Source organism: Anas acuta, chromosome 6, assembly GCF_963932015.1.
Source record: "Anas acuta chromosome 6, bAnaAcu1.1, whole genome shotgun sequence".
NCBI lineage: Eukaryota > Metazoa > Chordata > Aves > Anseriformes > Anatidae > Anas > Anas acuta.
In genome coordinates, this window is record NC_088984.1 from 16,988,921 (window position 1) to 17,007,562 (window position 18,642).

General features: G+C 39.1%; 1 protein-coding gene across 5 annotated transcripts in view; it reads right to left on the reverse strand.

The window, feature by feature from the left end:
• ITGB6 (integrin subunit beta 6) overlaps positions 1-14,587 on the reverse strand; it is a 54,550-nt gene extending 39,963 nt beyond the window's left edge. The window contains exon 1 of one of the 5 annotated variants that reach the window (XR_011098124.1): positions 14,325-14,587. The gene's annotated coding sequence lies outside the window, so the exon portion shown is untranslated. Of the gene's footprint in view, positions 1-369; positions 534-9,052; positions 10,554-12,353; positions 12,416-14,324 lie in introns of those variants that run through there. The other 4 variants (XM_068687662.1, XM_068687666.1, XM_068687664.1 and 1 more) reach the window with 4 other exon arrangements.
• Positions 14,588-18,642: the final 4,055 nt, after the last annotated feature.

Sequence of the window (18,642 nt, forward strand, 5' to 3'; positions counted from 1 at the left end):
TGCAAAGTCTATTAATAATATTCAATTGACTGATACCTTACGCTTACCTCAGCATCACCCTGTTTTGGCTGGACAATTAGCAAGACCAGAATTACCATAATTTAAGCTTTAAATTTTTTTTTTTTTCATTCTTAATGTTTTGCAGCATGTCAACATGTCCCAGAAGGCCATAAAGTCATGTTTTCTCTGTGAACCAATAAATTAACAGAAACTTAAATAGTTCAACAGAGTGAAGGATCTCGTAGATACCAAACACGTGTCCTTGCACCTTATACAGCTGTGTTCAGGAACTTATCAAAATCCATCATAAGACTGCTCAGACAGTTTCTCTTCCTGGCAGATAGGCAAATACAAAGTGTCTCTACTCACCTGTGCGGTATATGCAAGAACAAGGTGAATTCTGCATTATCCAACTCACAAGCAAATAAGCTCCATTTTACTCTGACACGCGCAGTCACTGTGCTTTGTTCCTGTTACTCTCACTAGAATACTGCTTCAGCGACTTTACTCTTCTCATCGCTGGAGACCTTCTAAACTCCAGCCTAGATGGACTAACTAATTTATATCCATTTGTTTTAGTGACAACATTGTCTAGTAACTTAAATAACTTCTTTCCTTTCCTAGTATTTGCCCTGCCCTTCGTTCCCCTCCCCTTGATGTATTTATAGACAGCAATTGTATATCGCTCATTCTTTGGTTTGTGTAGCACTACTTCTCTGCATTTCTTTCAATGCTCTTTCCTAATTGTGGGTGACAGACTGTTCACAGCACTCCAGAAGAACTCTGACCAATGCCTCCTACGCTGGAGCCTATACGTAGTATTCCTTCCTCAGCCGCCTGCATCATATCTAGAGAGGATCATTTTTTGCCTTTTCCATGACTCAATCCCAACTCTGTGAGCATCTTTCTATGACTGATCAAGACATTATGGTCTTTCTCCTGTCCACTTGATAATCTTCAGTTTATAACAGAAATCATTTCCACCTCAGTTTGTGTTATTAAATTCAAACCCACACCTCCAGATCTCAAGTTCCCCGACTGCCCATATAACAGGATGGATATTTTTCTTATTTGAGCATGCCATTTTTAGCAGCAATGAAAGCATTAATAATTTCAGAGATTAGCTGAAACTGTAATACTTGAAAATCTGTTTGTAATCTCTGATAGCCCAGTAATTCCTTTTTCAGAACAGATGGTACCTTCCATACATATTCTCAGCCCTTATATATTTAATCAAACATTTATTGCTTTCATTCTATTTTTTCCTTTTTATATCCACATCTTTATTTGTTATTTCTAGCAAAATGTGTACACAATTTGCATATGGTTAAGGTCAAATTAATGAAATTCTAGATGTGAGGTCACTTTTCCTCCACTTTTCTCTCTTCTTTGATTTGATAGGTCTTTTAAGAAAAACTTGCTCCTGTATTTGAAATTTGATTTGGTGTTCTTTCAGCATTTTAGGATGGATGATGGACATCATTCCACTATGAGCCTACTCTGTTCTTTGGATTTAATTTTCAAGTTTGCAAACGTTAGTTCTTACTTCTGTGGCTTCTTACCATCTTGTTTATTTTCCTCTGTGATCTCTACCATCCTCTTCATAGAAAAAAAAAATGTACTTGGCTTGGGCAGCATTTACACTATCTTTAATCAACGCCCCATCCTTACCACATGCCAGACCTCCCTTCATCTTTCTGGTATAAAAAGCTTTTAGTCTTTGTGCTTTGGTTTACAGATGGTAAGTCTGTTCGCCACTTAACAAATATGACTGCACTCTACACTTCTTGGTGTCCAAGATACAGCTGCTTCCGCTATGTCTTTCACTCTTTGCTCATTCCTAATATATTTTTTCTCACTCTTAATATAATTATTTATATATTAAGATATATATATATATTATTTCTTCAGCAAGGTGTTAACACACTTCATTCTCTACTTCCAGCAGAAAGTGCAGATTTATTATTATTTTTATATATATTTAAAGAAATTCTAATCCTAATGCTTGGAACTTGCATCCACTTGACAATGCTAGCTAGTTTCTCAAAATTTGTTCTTCTGAAGTACTGTATATAACAGACCTATTTTTGTTTATTCTTTCACTTATTTTCAACTTAATCAAGTCGGGATAACATTAGCTAGGTTATTTTCTACAACCAGCTGCTCTATGGCATCACTACCTAACAAAGACCACCTAGAATAGCATCATATTAGTCCGGTGACTGCATAGTGATGAAATCTGCCAGCTATCACACCCTGGAATAACCGGCTCTGCTGTTATCAGTAACATTTGCTTTATACTCTATTTCTGTTCCATCAAAATTTCCCATAACAATACAATGCTTGGAAGTTTCGCCTTCATGCCTGAAGTCATCTGTATTAGAAATATATCTAAGAGTCCTTTAGTGGTCCTTCAGAAGACCCTTATTCACCATACTTTGCCCCAAAAGTTTGACAAATTCCACCCCACCCATGCTGTCTCTGCATTGTTACTGAGTGATGCCTTTGTACATTTGCTTTTATTTTTAGTTTTCATTAGTCTACACATCAGTTTAAGAGTGTTTCAGTCATACACTAGTCATCAACCATACTTTGTTATCACTGAGAGATTCAGGGTCATCCTGGGCCCTGCGCTTCTAGCCTGTGTGTTCCTGCATACAGTTTTTGTATATAAATACCTCAGATTGTCTTCTATGGCATTGCACTTTTCTTTTTTTTTCTTTTTTTTTTTTTTAATTACATGGTTCACATTCTTTTTATTCCTGACATCGAGACCATCCACCTCATGTGCCCACCCATGTTAATACTTATTTTTCCTCTTTGTGTTGTATCCATCATATCTTTTTCTCCCCCGTGCATTCATCATTTCCTTCTTTTCAGGACCATGCATGGAAATTACTTACAAGTGTCCCCCAGCCTTCTCTCCTATTTTCTTGCTTACAATACTTTTACTGGTTATACGGATATATAAATATATATTGTCAGCATGCGATATTTTGTAGTATTGTTACATGATATAATCATGTTATACTATATTGTTATCAACTACAGGAATACTACTTCCAGAAAATGAATACCACACTTGCTCAGATGGAGTTCATCTACTTTTGGTGAAAAATCCTCTGCCCTCTCAAAAGATAAATGCCTTAAAACACTCCTCATAACATCAATTCTTAAGACATCTGCTACTCTTTATTGTCTTGCATACTTTAACACACCCTCTTCAGGAATGAAACTCTGTAATGGTGGTTTTTCCTTCAGACAGTTTTCCCAGTTTGTGTTCTTCTCAGTGCTCTGTCCTTCCACCTTTTATCCTACAATGCAAGCTGATGCAAAGTCATGTTTCATCTCAGAAATGACTGCATTGCCACAGATGCTAAAAGGTCTTATTGTTTTATTAAAAATTAAAAAATTAAAAAATGGATGCACATACTGTGCATGCATTTGCCTGGAATACAATCATTTCACCTTGAAATTATGCTGTAGTAATACTGATAACTTTATATTTGTGGGGTAGTTTTAAAGTAGCTTCAGATAAGAGAAATATGTTTTTTAAATAAAGTGATAAAGTAAAAGCTTGAATTTACTTTTGAACCCAAGTACCTGTAAGAAGTCTCATCAGGTCTCCTGAAGGTCTTTTAGTCATTTGGAGTTAACCATTACCTGAAACTATGTGGGGAGAAAAAAAAATAAAAAAGAAAAAGAGGAAAAAAAAAAAAAAGAAAAAAAAATATTCAAAGCCAGCCTACAACACAGTGTGTGTTTAAGAAAGAAATGCAGACACTGAGTCATAGCTATCAGTTATTCATTATACAGTCAGTCAGTTATGATGTGACCCTTCCCAACATTACTCTTACTTTTGATTTACCGTATGTTGCTGACCTGGTGGATGAGACTCTACACTAGGGCAAGACCCTACCCACCCTAATCAGGTGAGACACTTGAGAGTCTACTGTAAGGTCATCATATGAAAAACATAAATAAGGGTAAAGATGTTACTGAACATACTATATTAGTCAACCTAACAATTACCACGTGAGGTAGGAGGAAAAGATACATAAAAATCCAGTTCTCCGCATGGGTTGCAAAATGGCATAGAAAGCCTTATTGACAAAATCTAACAGAGAATGATACAATTTCTTCCCAGAGAGGAATAAAGGATTTATTTATGAAGAGTGAAAGCTTTAGGAATGCCTATGCTGGTAGCTTTAGCACCTGAAGAACCAACCCTGAAACTATTATAATTTAGCATGTCTGGCTCATGAGACTGATTCAGGAGAAACTGGGGAAAACAACCATTACTGCAGAATCTGTTGTTTCACGATGCTGCTTTAGCAATGTTATTGGCCTGGAGGTAACTACAGCACACGTGTCCATAAACAGGTAAGACAGACATTACTCAGCACTGTAAAACTCCCCCAGATTGGTCAATATCCGAGGGAATTTGCACCCTGTGTCTACAACAAATGTCCACCACTCACTGATGGTTTACAGATTTGAAGGAGAAGCTGTGCAGTTGCTGCAGCCTGATGAAGGTGTGCAGCCTGCAGCCAGCACAAACGATGAGTGACAGCTGAGTTATTGTTAATTTGGAAGAGGCATCTGAATGCCCTTTTAAATCAGAGAACAATCACCGTGCTCAGGAACGTCTGAGGGGAACAGCAGACACCAAGGAGGAATTCAAACAGATTGTACACTGGTGCTATGACTACGCCCAGAGAGCGTGCCAGATCATGAACGTGTTATAAGCAAACCTCCAGGGAACAGTAAACACAGGTCTGAGGTTCACACACAGGAGATGCCCCTTTCTCTGCATTTTCTATAGACAACAGTCAAAAACAGACTGGCTCCAAAGATGGGCACATTAGGTGTTCACTTACTTCTGGGCCAGAAAATTAATAATCCAACATATCAAATGTTAATTTATTTTTTTTTCAGCTTTGTGAAATTCAAAGTTATGGATATTCCTATACTGTTCTGTAGTTTGACCTTTCTTGCACAAGGGAAAACCACAAATGCCCACGTTTTCCTGTTTCACGTTAACTTAAAGATAAAGGGCAATGGTACACAACCTACTGCTCAAATTGTGGTAACAATTTCAAGCAAGATTATATAATAAATAGTGCCAGTAGCAAACTGAATATGCTAGCAGTGGCTTGGAGAAAGTACATATTTATCTGTTCTTATTATGTCATCATTTTCTCTCACATTTTTTTGTAAGCTGCTCAATATTTATGGTTTAAAAGCTATAGAAAAGCAAACAAGAACATTGCAGTTACTTATTCAGAGTGTGACTGGGTTTTTGGAACCTGCTGATAAACAGCTATTCATGATACCAGTGCAAAGTCGCATTACTGATAAAGGCATTCATTTCACAAGTCTCATCTAACATCGGTTTGCTCATATAGAATAATAAAGTCTGTTTTTCCCTTCATTCTCCACTGATACCTATGTTCTCATGTGTTACTATCTGATTTATTCTTACCACTTCTACAGTGGTATTTTTCTTTCCTCTCCCCCCTGCTTCTTCAAAAGCACCTCTTAGTTTCATTTGCTATGTTTTTGTGTTGAGCAAAGATAGTTTGATTTAGCCAGTGCTTCTGAACTTACATATTAATGAATCTTTCAAGTCTTGGCCTTTTGTTTACATTCTTCTAAGTTCACAATCTTCATAGCATACTGTTTTCTTAATGGTCCTGGTATTGTGCTTCTTTTGTTATTATACTGATGAAGATTGCTTGAGGAAGATCACTCCTTAGAAGACGCTGCTCCTCTCTTGCTACTAGTTCAGGCTCAGACAGAGCATCGCAAGCTCCTGCCTTGACAGCCTGTGTTTGAGACTTCTTTCTGTTTATAATTTCTATTAATACTCCGAATAACAGCACAGGCATCACAGATGTCCTGATTTTATGAGGACAGCATGTAAATTCTGCCCGAAAAATAACAGTCCAGTGTTGAGAACAGGGGATTTCCAAATCTGAGCCGAAATGCCTGGGTGGACAGCCAAACATAGGGGATACAAAAGCCAGGAAAAGGTCAGAGAGGGAGCAATGCTTGCTGAAGCTGATTTTAAATAGCCAATTGAGGTATTGGCTGTGCTTTTAACATCCACTGCTACTGGATCAGAGGAACTGATGCTAGCATGGCACTGTGGGACCAAAGGAAGCAAGAAGCATCCTCCAATGATGATAAGGATCACTGTTACAAGTAGGTTTTTTGTCCTGGGGGTGGGAAGATGACAGCAGCATTTTCAATCCTACCTTCTAGATGGTTCTGCTTGGGTAAAGAAAAAATAAATAAATAAAAAAATCTCTACATGACCTTGATAAGAAACCTCTGCAGACATAGCCAGTTGGCTTTATCACACAAGTGCTGTTCCTATGTGGTCTGGTAGGGTCGCATTTCAGGAGCAGCTACCAGTAAATGAAACTTCATTTTGATCAAGCTCTATCTCCCAGCTGACAAACCTACAGATGGCTGAGTATTGCCTTGTCACAGCCTCCAGGCTGTCTGGGTGCCAGCAATGGGGAAAAAAAAAGTACCCTGATAGGGAAATCCATCCTCAGGTCTGTACCTCTGCATCTCTGAGAAAAGGATGCCAACCACTGTGAGAACAGTGCTGCTCTGGCTCTGCAGGTCTGATGAATTTACTGCAACTGCTTGGGTTGTTACTGGAAGTAAATGCTTGTCAAACGCATCAGGGAAAAATCTGATGCGTGAATTTGTATTTTCTTAGATACAGGATTCTGGAGAGCAAGTCAGATAAGCTTTGGATGCTGTTGAGATGCTGACCAGGTCACAGGAGTCTGATTCATGAGCATATTCCTATCCTCCTAAACTTTCAAAATGAAATGTTGTGAATGACTGCACAGGCATCTTATGAGTTTCCCCCGAACCCTTAGCAGACAGTGTGAATGTTTTAATTAAAGCTTTGACAGAGAAGTAGATCAGGACAACTGTATCATTTTCCTTTCGTGGCATGTTTCAGCAAGCTGATGCAGATTGCTAGGTCGATGAGATATATCAATATTATAAGACACACCATGTGTCAGGCTGAACACATTAAAGGCTGACGTTAAATTTTAACATGGGTCATGAATCACAGACTTATTCAGCCACCCAGAATTAATATCAAATGAAAAGTCTGGGTAACAAGTTTCTTTTGTTTTGGCTTTATATAAGTAGGAGGATGAGGAACATGAACAAAGGTTCATATATGAAAACAACTTGAACTCTGCTCATGTAGGAACAATTCAGACATTCATGGTGCAGAGAAATAGACAGTTTGCACTTTATAGAAGAGCTTATCATAACTCTCTGAGAACTAAAATTTTGACAACTTGATGTTGGGGGAGCCTGTTAAGAATAAGTCCAGTCAAAAAAAAAAAAGTGGATATTAAAAACATTTTTTTAAAAAAATTGTCTCCCACATCTCCCAGAGAAAGAATAAGCAATGTTTAAACCAAATGCTGTTTTACTCAGTCCCTCCCCTTTTGACTATTTATTGGTATTCGTAGCTAAATTTTCTTAGACAGGTGTTCAACTAAAATTATTTGGGGTTAGACCTCAACCACACAACTCAGTCATGAAAACACAAACCAGTGACCTAACTCCACTGAGTAGTCTTTGACTTCACTGGTAGACCCTACAAATTGTAGTATAAGCTCTTACATTTCTGTCCTTGGGACAATACATTATCATGATTCATCATTCTATATCTATCTTTTTATCTTCATTTCTTTTATAGCTCACCTCTGTCTAGACCAACACATAGCTCCTTATAAACACATGCTTAATCATAACCAGACGTGCAAGCTCAGCTGGGCAAATATGTGATGTTCTCTAGTACTTCTCATCAGATCAAGTTTCCCTTTCTATTTCAGTAGGATGGAAATATTTTGTTCTCAGAAACAAAAACCTTTATTATTTCCTCCTTATTGTAGGACATGTGTTGATGAAGTATCTCATGATGAAATTCCCTGTGGACTATTATTGAAAATACGTGCTGCAATAAGACTATTCATTCACTTTCCGCACATTTTTGGTAAGCCTGTGGTACCTCAGAACATGTGTCTGTCACTGAGGACAACACAGAAGCCTTCACAGGACTCTAACAGCTGTGCCAGAAGCAAGAGCTTTTTTGGCATCCTGAATAGCAGTAGCTCTACAATGAAAGGGCATTGTTCAAAAATGGCACAATCATTAGAAATGGTGGCACAGCAAAAGAAGCGCTGAGAGCATTGCAAACAGAGACGTAAGTAACAGGTCTATTCATAGAAGTGCTTTTCCCCGGGGAATGGAGGCTTGTGAGTGACTTCATTAACTGCTGACAGCAGACAGACTGCACTGCGCTGGGAGTGAAAGGGAAACAGTCATCAGATGGCCTCAGCCACAACTGAGGAAATGCACAGAAGAGATAACTGGCAAGTGTGGTGTTTTCTTCACTATTCAGAAAAAGTTAGTCATCCTTAAATTTAATGGTCTATTTCATTCCTTTTGGCAGAGCAATCTTTTTGTATACGGACTCACTATTTGCACAAAAGGTTCTTCTGACAATTAAATGCACTGTTGGAAACATCCCAAATTATGGAAGGTGATGTCTGAATTCCAGACAAATTGTTAATTGCAAGGAAAACCCCCAGATACCTCGGCATTTGTTACTTTCAATAGCCAGAAGACACTTAGGAAGCCTTGTTATATGTCAACACCATGCTGTATTTGACCTCTCACACTGTGTGCAGTGGAATTTGCCTCACTGCACAGTCAGCTGAACCTGCACTCTCTTTGGTGTCTCCAGCATATTTCTTCACAGAAACAGGGTTGTACAGACGAGATGACCTATATCTCTAGAACTTCTTTTGACAAGCTTAAAAGCATCCACCCCACCAAACCTACCTTGAGAGTGTGCTATGTATTTTCTTGAAGGTGTTCTCCACACTCAGAGACCATACTAGCAGCTAAACAATTGATAGATAAAACACAGCATTTTCTATACATAATTACCTCCTACTTTGTTCCAAAAATAAAGATACGGAAAACAATGTCAGCTTACCTCCCATTCTCCAATACGCTTGAGCATTTTTTGGGCACAGAGCAGACCTGTCCAATGCTGCAACAGTCTTGCACAGCAGCTCTGCTTCCCACTGTTATCACAGGGAGCTTCTTTTTCTTTGCATAGCAGCTTTCTTGCTCCTTACCAGCCCTGCAGCTGACCTTTCTTTTTAAAAGCACACCACTGTCCTACTCCTCCTAACTTCAATTTTCTCTGTGGATCCTCCACAGTCACTGGGTGCCTGCACTTCAACAATTAATACCTTGATTATTGGCTTTCTCTAGCAGGTTTCTCACTGTCCAAACCCTATCTCCTCTAGGAAGTTTAAAGAGAACTGGCCTAAAATGCCACCAGTCAAAAGTCCTATTCTTCCCAGAGGAAATACTACTAGTCCTTCATAACCAAGCAGGCTATTTATAGGGATGGTGACAGTGTGTCTAACCCCACAGCACAATGAGCATGAGACAGTCCACAGAAGACGTGATGATAGAGGCTGTTCATAAAATCAAAACTGGAATTCATATGCTGTATGTCAATAGTGATTTAAGCAACCACTTTCCTGCCTCTCACCAGGGGGAAGAAATAAAAGCCCTGTTAGCACAGGGACATGCAGCACAATCTCTCTGGAATAATTAATACATTACTTTAGAGACTGGTGTTAAGGCCATTCTGATTTCTAAATCCTTTTATCTGCTATAACCTTAATCTACTCTATTCCTGTACATTCAGTGCTTCTGCCTCCAGCTCACTTACTTTCCAATCAGGTCACTTGTGGTTTCTGAAGGTGCTTTTTCACATTGCACAGTAAGTTCATTTTAGCAGATCAAAATTTAGGTTATTTGACCAGGTTAGCAGAACGTGCTTAGTTTGGGATGCACAAAAGAATCCCAGACAAACCCCAGACAAAATCAGAAAAAGCACGAAGGCAGAGTTACATTAGGATATGAGCAAGAAAGCATCAGCATCAAACAGATCACAACATAGACGAACAAATACCTTATCTCTCTTCTAACACTAAGTGGGCACACAGAACAAAAGCACCCCAGCATATGTCTTATTTTTCTGGGCAGGGGATGAAGAGCTGGGGCAGCACTATATGAAGAGGGAAAGCAAACAGAAAGGAAGCAGGGTGAGGTCAGGATCTGTTCTGGGAGCGCATGGAGGAGAATTGGTAAAGCAGGAGTGAAAGATCAAGCAGGGGACATTGTGCGTAACAGGGCTGGGGACTGCTGTGCCCAGGGCACCCTGAGGTGGCCCAACAGGGACAGCAGCCACTGGCCCCCTCACACCGGGCCACCCACTGCAGGGGCAGAGGGCCCCAGAGCTCCACCACAGGCCTAGGACCCAGTTGGAGACCTCTCACCACCAGCAGTGGTGGTGTTGCTGCTATTGCTGCTTCTTCCTATCCCCTGTACTAAATAAAAGCAAACTCCTCTCTGCTAGGCCCAGTAGAAATTTAACAACCACTGCCTCGTGTGCAGCCCTTTCAGCTGATGCCCACAGGTGGGGAGAAAATAGGCCCAAGATCACTCTCTCCCTGCTGCAAGGTGTGGGATCTGCTGGAGGTTACTTTAATACCAGTATTGCCTACACCTGCATCTGCTTTTTGACAGAAACTTGCCTTGGGCCCGAGATGGCTTTGCATTCAGTAAAGCCCGTGCTGGGGTGTGAGAGGAGAGGGGTGGTAGGCCATTTCCTCTGAGAGCATTCAGTCTGTGGAGGTGGTTCAGGGGAAAGGGAGGAGGGGAACAAACAGCAGGCAGGAAAGCTTCAGGGAACCGTGCGTGGACCCAAAATGGAGGTAACATTAGCAGCAGTGAGGTCAGAGCAGAGTAGTAAGTTACACTCGAAGAGAAAAGTGCCTTAGGACTGGGTGGAAAAAACTATCAGAGAATAAATTTTGCTGAGGAAGAACAGTAACACTTGTTGCTACCTATAAACCCAAATCGTGGCTTTTTATTGATACATCCCTAGGAGCTAATTAGGGCCTAAAGTTGTAAATTGGCAGCTGACTTCAAGGCCTGGAGACCATGTATGTGGAGCAAGGTGGTGGGAGGTGCTTCACTTCCCACCCCATTTCTGGCATTTAGCCTCAGTCAGACACAAGCCACTAATCGCCTTGGCAAGCTGTGCCTGGCGCACAGGGTCACCGAGCAGTGCCCACCACACGCCAAACTCAAGAGCTGCTCGCAGTGACCAGGATGCATGGGATGAAAGAAGCTGGGCCCAGCAGGTGCAGGCCGCTGAGACACAAATGGCTGCACCGCATGGCATCTGCCTTGGCGTCACGCAAACCCAGCAACCGAGCTCTGTGGAGCAACCTCTGCTATGTGTTTATACATACTTCTATAATACAAATCATAAAGGCCCTTTTCCTGGGCTTTTACTGTCAGTGTGATAATAGGATTCCCTAATGTGCCACTTCCCAAATAAGTGCCCTTGAAAACAGAACTTAAATGTCTAAAGAATGACCTTCAATTATAATTATATCACGTAGTTCACTAAAGCTGGGGTAGAGGTGATCTTTATTTTTTTGCATTTCTATTTACTTCAATAAGGGTAAACTCAGTTTCTAAGTGAAACACCTCAAGTCCTCCTTTCTCTAGAGTAGTCTAGCTACATTTTTAGAACATTATTTTTTTCACTTTATTTATTTTTTTAATCTGATGATTTGAGGAGGATAGGTATACAAACTCCAAGTCAGGATGCCAGACACTAGGGAGGACAGAATATTCTCCATTCTCCTTAGCTGCCACATGGGGCCTAAATATCTGCAACTCAGCTTGACAGTACATTGCTGTGGCACTAACTTTTTTTTTTTTTTTTAGGAAACATTACGTAAACAATGAAGTGAGCCAAATTTAGACTCTGATACCTAGACTTGTCATCTAACAGGTGGGACTGAATCAAGATTAAGAAACCAATGGACGGTAGCAGAATCTGTATGATTAATGGCTTGGGGACAAAGGTATTTTTAAAGCTGTCTCACTAGCAGCACCTGAAAATGCATTTAAGGGTGGATTTTTTTTTTTTTTTTTTGAATGATATAAAAAATACACGAAAAGTGACAGAGAAAGACTGAGCCAATCGAGTAGAGATGGTTGAATTTTGCCTTAGATTCCTGGAGGAATATATTGCTAAGAACTAGAACAGATTGTCCTTAGATACGCGCTCCAGGGAAAAATATTATAGAATCATATTGCCTTACCATGATTCTTCTCTTTCCTTCATACAAGCATAAAACAAACAAACAAAAAAAACCCTGCCTTCTTATATACAAGATCTGAGAACAGATTCATACCATGTATAATTCTGTTACTTCTGATCCTGCTGACCAGTTGTTTCTTCAGTTATCCATAAAGACCAGGAGTCATAGAAAATTTGAAGAAAAAAAAAAAAGATGTTTGTCAAAGATGTGTGCTCCAATGCACAAACAATAAGTAAGACCAGAAAATACTTTTCCTGTGTTATAATGCAGCCCCTCCATCCCCAGAAATTCACTGTTTTTCCTCAGAGAAAACATTTATTAGTTCTGTGCACTACCCTGAACTAGGTAAACCTCACAACTGTAAGACCAATGGTGGCAAAACAGAGGATCTCATATACAGTGAACAAATTACATATAAAATTACTTTTGACAAGCTCAGTGAAATCAGATGCTGTCACTGCTTGTGACGGTCTACCTCACCAACCATATTGAATTTTGCCTAGATACATTTACATCCCTGAGAGCTGAAACTGCAGATGACTGGCCCCAAAAGATCTAGGTATGGAAGACCAACAAACTCCCATGTGAAAACTACATCAGAGCATGGAAGATAAACTCACATATAACTCCACTGTAGAAAATTAAGTAATAGAATTACCTGACCATTTTCTGGGACAAATTCTTGCTGCTGTGTATTTATTTATTGAAGATAATACTTACGGCCAGATACCTCAGGCCTGTGTTCCTGAAGATACTTAATCAGTCTGTGGCTAACACTTTCTCCAATTTTTGTGTTAGGTGAAGTCATATATAACTTTAGATCTTGATCAACAAATATTGCATGTACTTGATTTAGAGATTAAAAAAGATACTGAAGGTGGTGTTAGAAGCAGTTCCTATGTTCTTACTTCTATTACACTACTACCTCAATCAGAAACAGATCTTTGGGATAGAGATTGTACAAATATAATTATTTATAATTATTAATACAATTAAATTAATAAGAAATAAAATTAATTATAACTCATTCACCAGGGACACAACAGAGGTGAGAATTCCACAGCAATAATGGGGTACATACCATATACAGAAGGTGCTGAAAAGGAAGCATGGCAGTAGGATGGACTGAAAGCATGATGAAGTCTAAGTAAACAACAGCAGCACAACAAAAAATGAACTGAGGTGCATTTGTGGTGTTACAGGAGTCAATGAGCTTCACTTCTGCTCTTTGGTAAAGGGACTACTAAGTACTGTGCTGGGGAAAAATGCAGGCACCCTTCATTGTCTGCCTCAGACCAAGTACGATGTCATAAATCATTAGAACAGAATCTAGTATTAATTATACGTAGTTTTAGTTTATCTCTCTCAAGCCTGAGTGAAATGCAATGCAGCTTTAATAGTCTCAAAGTATTAATAAGGAAAATATAGATCAGTCAAACTCTAGCTTTCATAATTGTTAAAACAGTTAATTATTGTACCATTTAGTGAATGATTACAGGTGTTGTATGGGACTGATTTTTTAGCAGAAGTTGCAGATCATTTCTGTACCACTTTAAAACTTCATTTTAAAAACATTCTTCATGCAGTAAAAAAGCTGAAAAAGCCAGAATGTGTTTAGGCTGTATAAATGGACTATGACCTTCTTCATTTCATGTTTAAAAAAATAAAAGATATTGAAGTGATGCATAGTTACAGCAACCCTGAGAAAACAGCTAAAAGTGTAACTTCAAACATACTATTTCATAGCCAAATCAATTTCTGAAAAACCTCACAAAGTAAAGGACACACCAGGAAGCCTTTCATGTTATTTACACAAATTATCAAAAGAAATTAACATTGACAAACTTACCTAAATTTAGGAGTGAATTATGTTCTCCTTCTCAGAGTCAGCTTCAGTATTTTAACAAGAAACTTATCGGAACCATAATGTAATTATTTATAAATATATTTTTCACTAATCAGTTGAATGGATGTTTTGTATTCCTAGCTGCAAATTACAGCGATAATAGGAACAGACCTACTCTATGTGCTATGAAGCCTTTAGCCACACATTACACTACTTACCATTCAGAACAGACCTTCCAGTTCAGAAAGTGCTGAATGCATTACCATGCCCATTGTCAAAAAACTCTGCTAGACGTATCATTTATCTCTATTGTGGTAATAAAGAGATTCCTGGCATTCTGGTATTAAGAAACCAGAAGTAATATATTAGTTTTAATTTTCCTCTGCTACTTAAAAATGAACACATATGATAGAGCACATAGTTTAGAAGACTATGAAGATAGTGTCCTATCGAATGACAGACTGTCTGGTTGATTTACATGAAGTACCAAGTGCTCATATGAGAAAAGGTTAAAATTAGATTGACGAGCAAATGTGCTACCAGACTGCTGGCTGACAAATGGCAAAGTTATGCCAATGTATTACTTATTCTGGAGGCGCCCAAGAAACAAGCAGGAGGATAGTAATTCATGTGCTAGAATACATTCACGTTTAGCATAAACAAAGAGTCCTCAGGGTCTGAAACAGGAACATATTAGCTATAAGTAATTTCTGTCAACAAATAAGTCAGTGGTAAAATTTGATTATTAGATACGAAATTTGAAAGACTTATGATTTCTTAAGTCAAGAGAGGGCTGCTTTACTGTCATTTAAATTAGTTCAGAATAATGCCCTGTTGAATGACTACATTGTTCTTCAGATAAATTGGCTATTGTGGCTACATCCTCCTTCCTCCTACCAGCTAGACAATGCAAATACAAATTAGTCATGTAACCTTTCACTGTGGCTCTCAGACTACAGTCTGATTGTTTCTCAGTCATTGCCAGGAGTAGCCTAGTTAAATGATGGTAATTCCTTTGTCTTTCTCCTTTCTTTTAAGGAAGTTCTCCTGAGATCCATGCAGTCAGCTACATGAATGTTTGTTTAGAAGCGTTGTCTGAGAAAAAGTAAAAATAAAAACTTGCCTAACTGAAGACACTTTGGTTCTTAAAATTCAGCAGCAAACACGCATCACAGCCTAACCTTTTTGCTCTGGGCACTCAGCAGATCTGAAAATAAAGCTGTATGAGAGATAGGTGCTAAAATCATCATGTCAGGGATACAGAATGCTTCTGTAAGCATTAGCTTTAATAAGTAGCAGCTGGATAATGGTGATAATGAATAATTACCAATCATGTGTCTCAATTTTGTCTACAAACTGGATATAAGATTGTGAAAGAGATGGAAATAAGTTAAATTACTGACAGCTGCTACTTTTTAACTCATGGCTTAACTAGTTAATACTTAAAATTAATAAAGTTGTTCCTTTATCAGGTGGACAATACAAAACAGGATCTTTCTCCCTCTGCTATTAATGGGAATTCAGCAGCTCACTCCTGTGGAATTGCAGGCTATAGGGTGAATTTTTAAATATGTAAACATGAATTAAATAGGATTTTACAAAGCAGACAATATTGCTTGATCCCATTCCTCATTGGAACAAATTTTTTGACATTTTGTTAATATGAAGCTACGTTAAAGCCTTAACAGACCCAAACCCATTTGTCAACCCGTTTCCTTGGGGAAAAAATGTTCTTATTCCCTTTCAAATAGCCATGACAGACAGCATGTTAGGAGAGGGAGCTAATTGTCCCTGTTAGTCATCACCTTGTCAGGATGACTGGCAGCCAGTAGACTTCAGACTTGCTTGAAAAGCTAAAGCTAGTTAAGATCTCCTTAAGTGTGGAATGGAGAGACACCTTTAGACTTGCTACCCCTTGGTGACACCTGAAAAACTGGTCCGATATTTTATGCCAGGTCTTTAATATGTCTAATAGTTTCTTCTTCTTCCAAAACTACTGTCAGGTAACAAGGGAGGAAAAAGGGGAACCCAAGGTCTGAATCACAGCAGGGTCTCCTTCTAGCCTCCTCCCCCAGCAATATTATTCTTGCAAGTGAGTGATGACCAGGGACACGTAGGAGCAACTTGTTACCATCTAAAATAATCCACTAGGGTGCAAAATAGCCTCTATAAAAAGAGTAACTATTTCTGGAAAAATATCTGCTTTTTTAAACTATAATATATTGAATGGAATTTACCATCTGAGTCTTCACAAGTAACTGTTGGAAGCAGCTATTAAAGCAGGTATTAGGCTAGATTCAGATCTTGTACAAACAGTTGTAGTTCCTGTGAATATGATCACACTGACAGGCTGGTTTCAGTCCTCTAGGCAAAAGAGAGGCAAAAAGTGAGAGACGCTAGCAGAGCATCTGCTAGTTAGATCAAAAAAAGTCTGTCTCGTTGGCAGAGCTATTGTCCTTTGGTCACACCAATCCTAATTTGAGTCCTGCTTGCAGCAGCATATAAAACCTGTGACAAACATAGTCATGCTGACATTGAGGTGGCTGCCAAAAGAAGATAATCACAAGTGCTTGAGACTGCAAAGGAAAAGAAAGAAACACGGAGAGAAAAAAAAAGCTTTCAGGTCTGAAGTTTGCAAAATAAAACAAAATTATTGGACTTCTTTTTCTCCTCAATCCTGGTTCAATATAAAAAGCAATCCTCAAAAATTACAAACACACGCCTGGATCAGATCCTTGCCCAGAAATACAGATCTGTGTCTGTTCACTGTTTAGCCTAAGGCTAGGGCGTATGCAAAACAGAAAAGTACTTTATATTTCCAGACTTACAATATTTTGTACTTGTTATTCACTAATGTCTATGAACTGTCCTATTTGTTCTGGTTGCTCTTTGGGTCTTTTATTTTGTCTGATACAGCAATTGGCCTGTCCAGAAGTGATTCATCTAATTACTTTGAAGAGTGACAAAATCCCTGGCAGAGATTAACAAATAGTTCTTGTAGTCCACATCTAAGAAAAAGATTGTGTAGGTCAAAATTGCTGGCCTCGCCTTGGTCATTAATGATACAGTATAAGGCTGAGTACCCAGCAGAATCAGAGGTGAACCGTCTGAAATGTGTACGCAAGCTGATTTCTCTTGATCAAAAGGGATGCTACAAAAGGCTTCTGAGACTGGAAGCACTAACATCCTGTGGGGATTATGGTTAATTTATTCATTAGATTCAAGCTGTACTGCAGACAGAGACAAGGCAGCAAAAATAACTATCGTTGCTGTTGCCCTCCTCCCTCCTTCCCCATCTCTATTAGCAATCTGGATAGATACAGAAGAATTCATCTTTGATGACCACTGAAAGGTCTTCTTGAATGAACTTTGCAAAAACGAGCAGACTTTTCTGTATCAACCCAAATATTTTGCACACTTTTGTTTTTGATATAGAAGTTTCATTTAGCCCTCAAGGTGCCAATTTATTTTCAGAGCTTTATTTCATTCCTGCAAAAGGTGTTCATCTCTTTTATGCTTTGTTGTGAATGAATATAATTTTAATTGTCTCAGCGCTTATGAAAATAATACTATAATATAGGGATGCTCCCAAGAGTATATGCAAATAGACTGGCTTTGAGTTAATGGGGAAAAGGGTTTCTAGGTCTCTTCTGAGTTGAGTCTTTGCAGTGTGCTTGGCTTCTCAAATTTCCTTTGCTGTTTTGTTCCTGTTGTATTCCTCTGTCACATACACGCTACTTGTCAATTTTCCCTGACCCTGCCTGGAACACTTGTGTTTTTGATGATGCTTGGTTCTGTTTAGATTCCTTATTTATTTATTTATAAGTATTTATATATTAAATATAAATATGTAAATGTCCCCACTGGACAGTGAAAAGCACCCTTATGCATTTCTTTGCCGAAAATAAAGTTAGGTTTTGTTTTATTTTGTTTTGGTTTTCTCTCCCTGATGGTAGGATACAACCCTTCTGATGGCTTCCTGATGAATAATAATATATTATTGGAAATGTGAGCACTTGCATTTTATCTCGCAAAAGTGAGACGATGCGGTGTTTTTAATATGTAACTATAAATGCAACCTAATTACAGCCTACAAATGGGAGTTCACCTTTTTGATTATTTCAGCTTATAACGAAGATGCCCTCTGGTGGCTGCGAGATAAGGTGTTTAATCTCGGGTAGGAACAGCACTGGGATAGATGGGGGGGTCTCCCCAGTCTGTTCCCTGACTGCACCAGCAGTCAGAGGAGGAGGCTATGGGGACAATGAGATTAAGACCAGCAGAGAGTGCTCCCCCTAAGCCCAGGGCTCTGCCACCTCCCATGCACTTGTGCAAGTCCCACTGAAAAAGGACAGCTCCCCAAGGTTGGGTTTGTTGATGAGCACAACGTTGCTGAGCAAATTAACTGCAGCCTTGAAGTGGGGCAGGACTGCGCATTGCAGGGCTGATCACATGTCCCCATCTGGAACAGATGAGCTGTGCATACGCTTACTGTAATACACGCAATGGTATGTTGTGTCCTGAATTGTTTTCCCA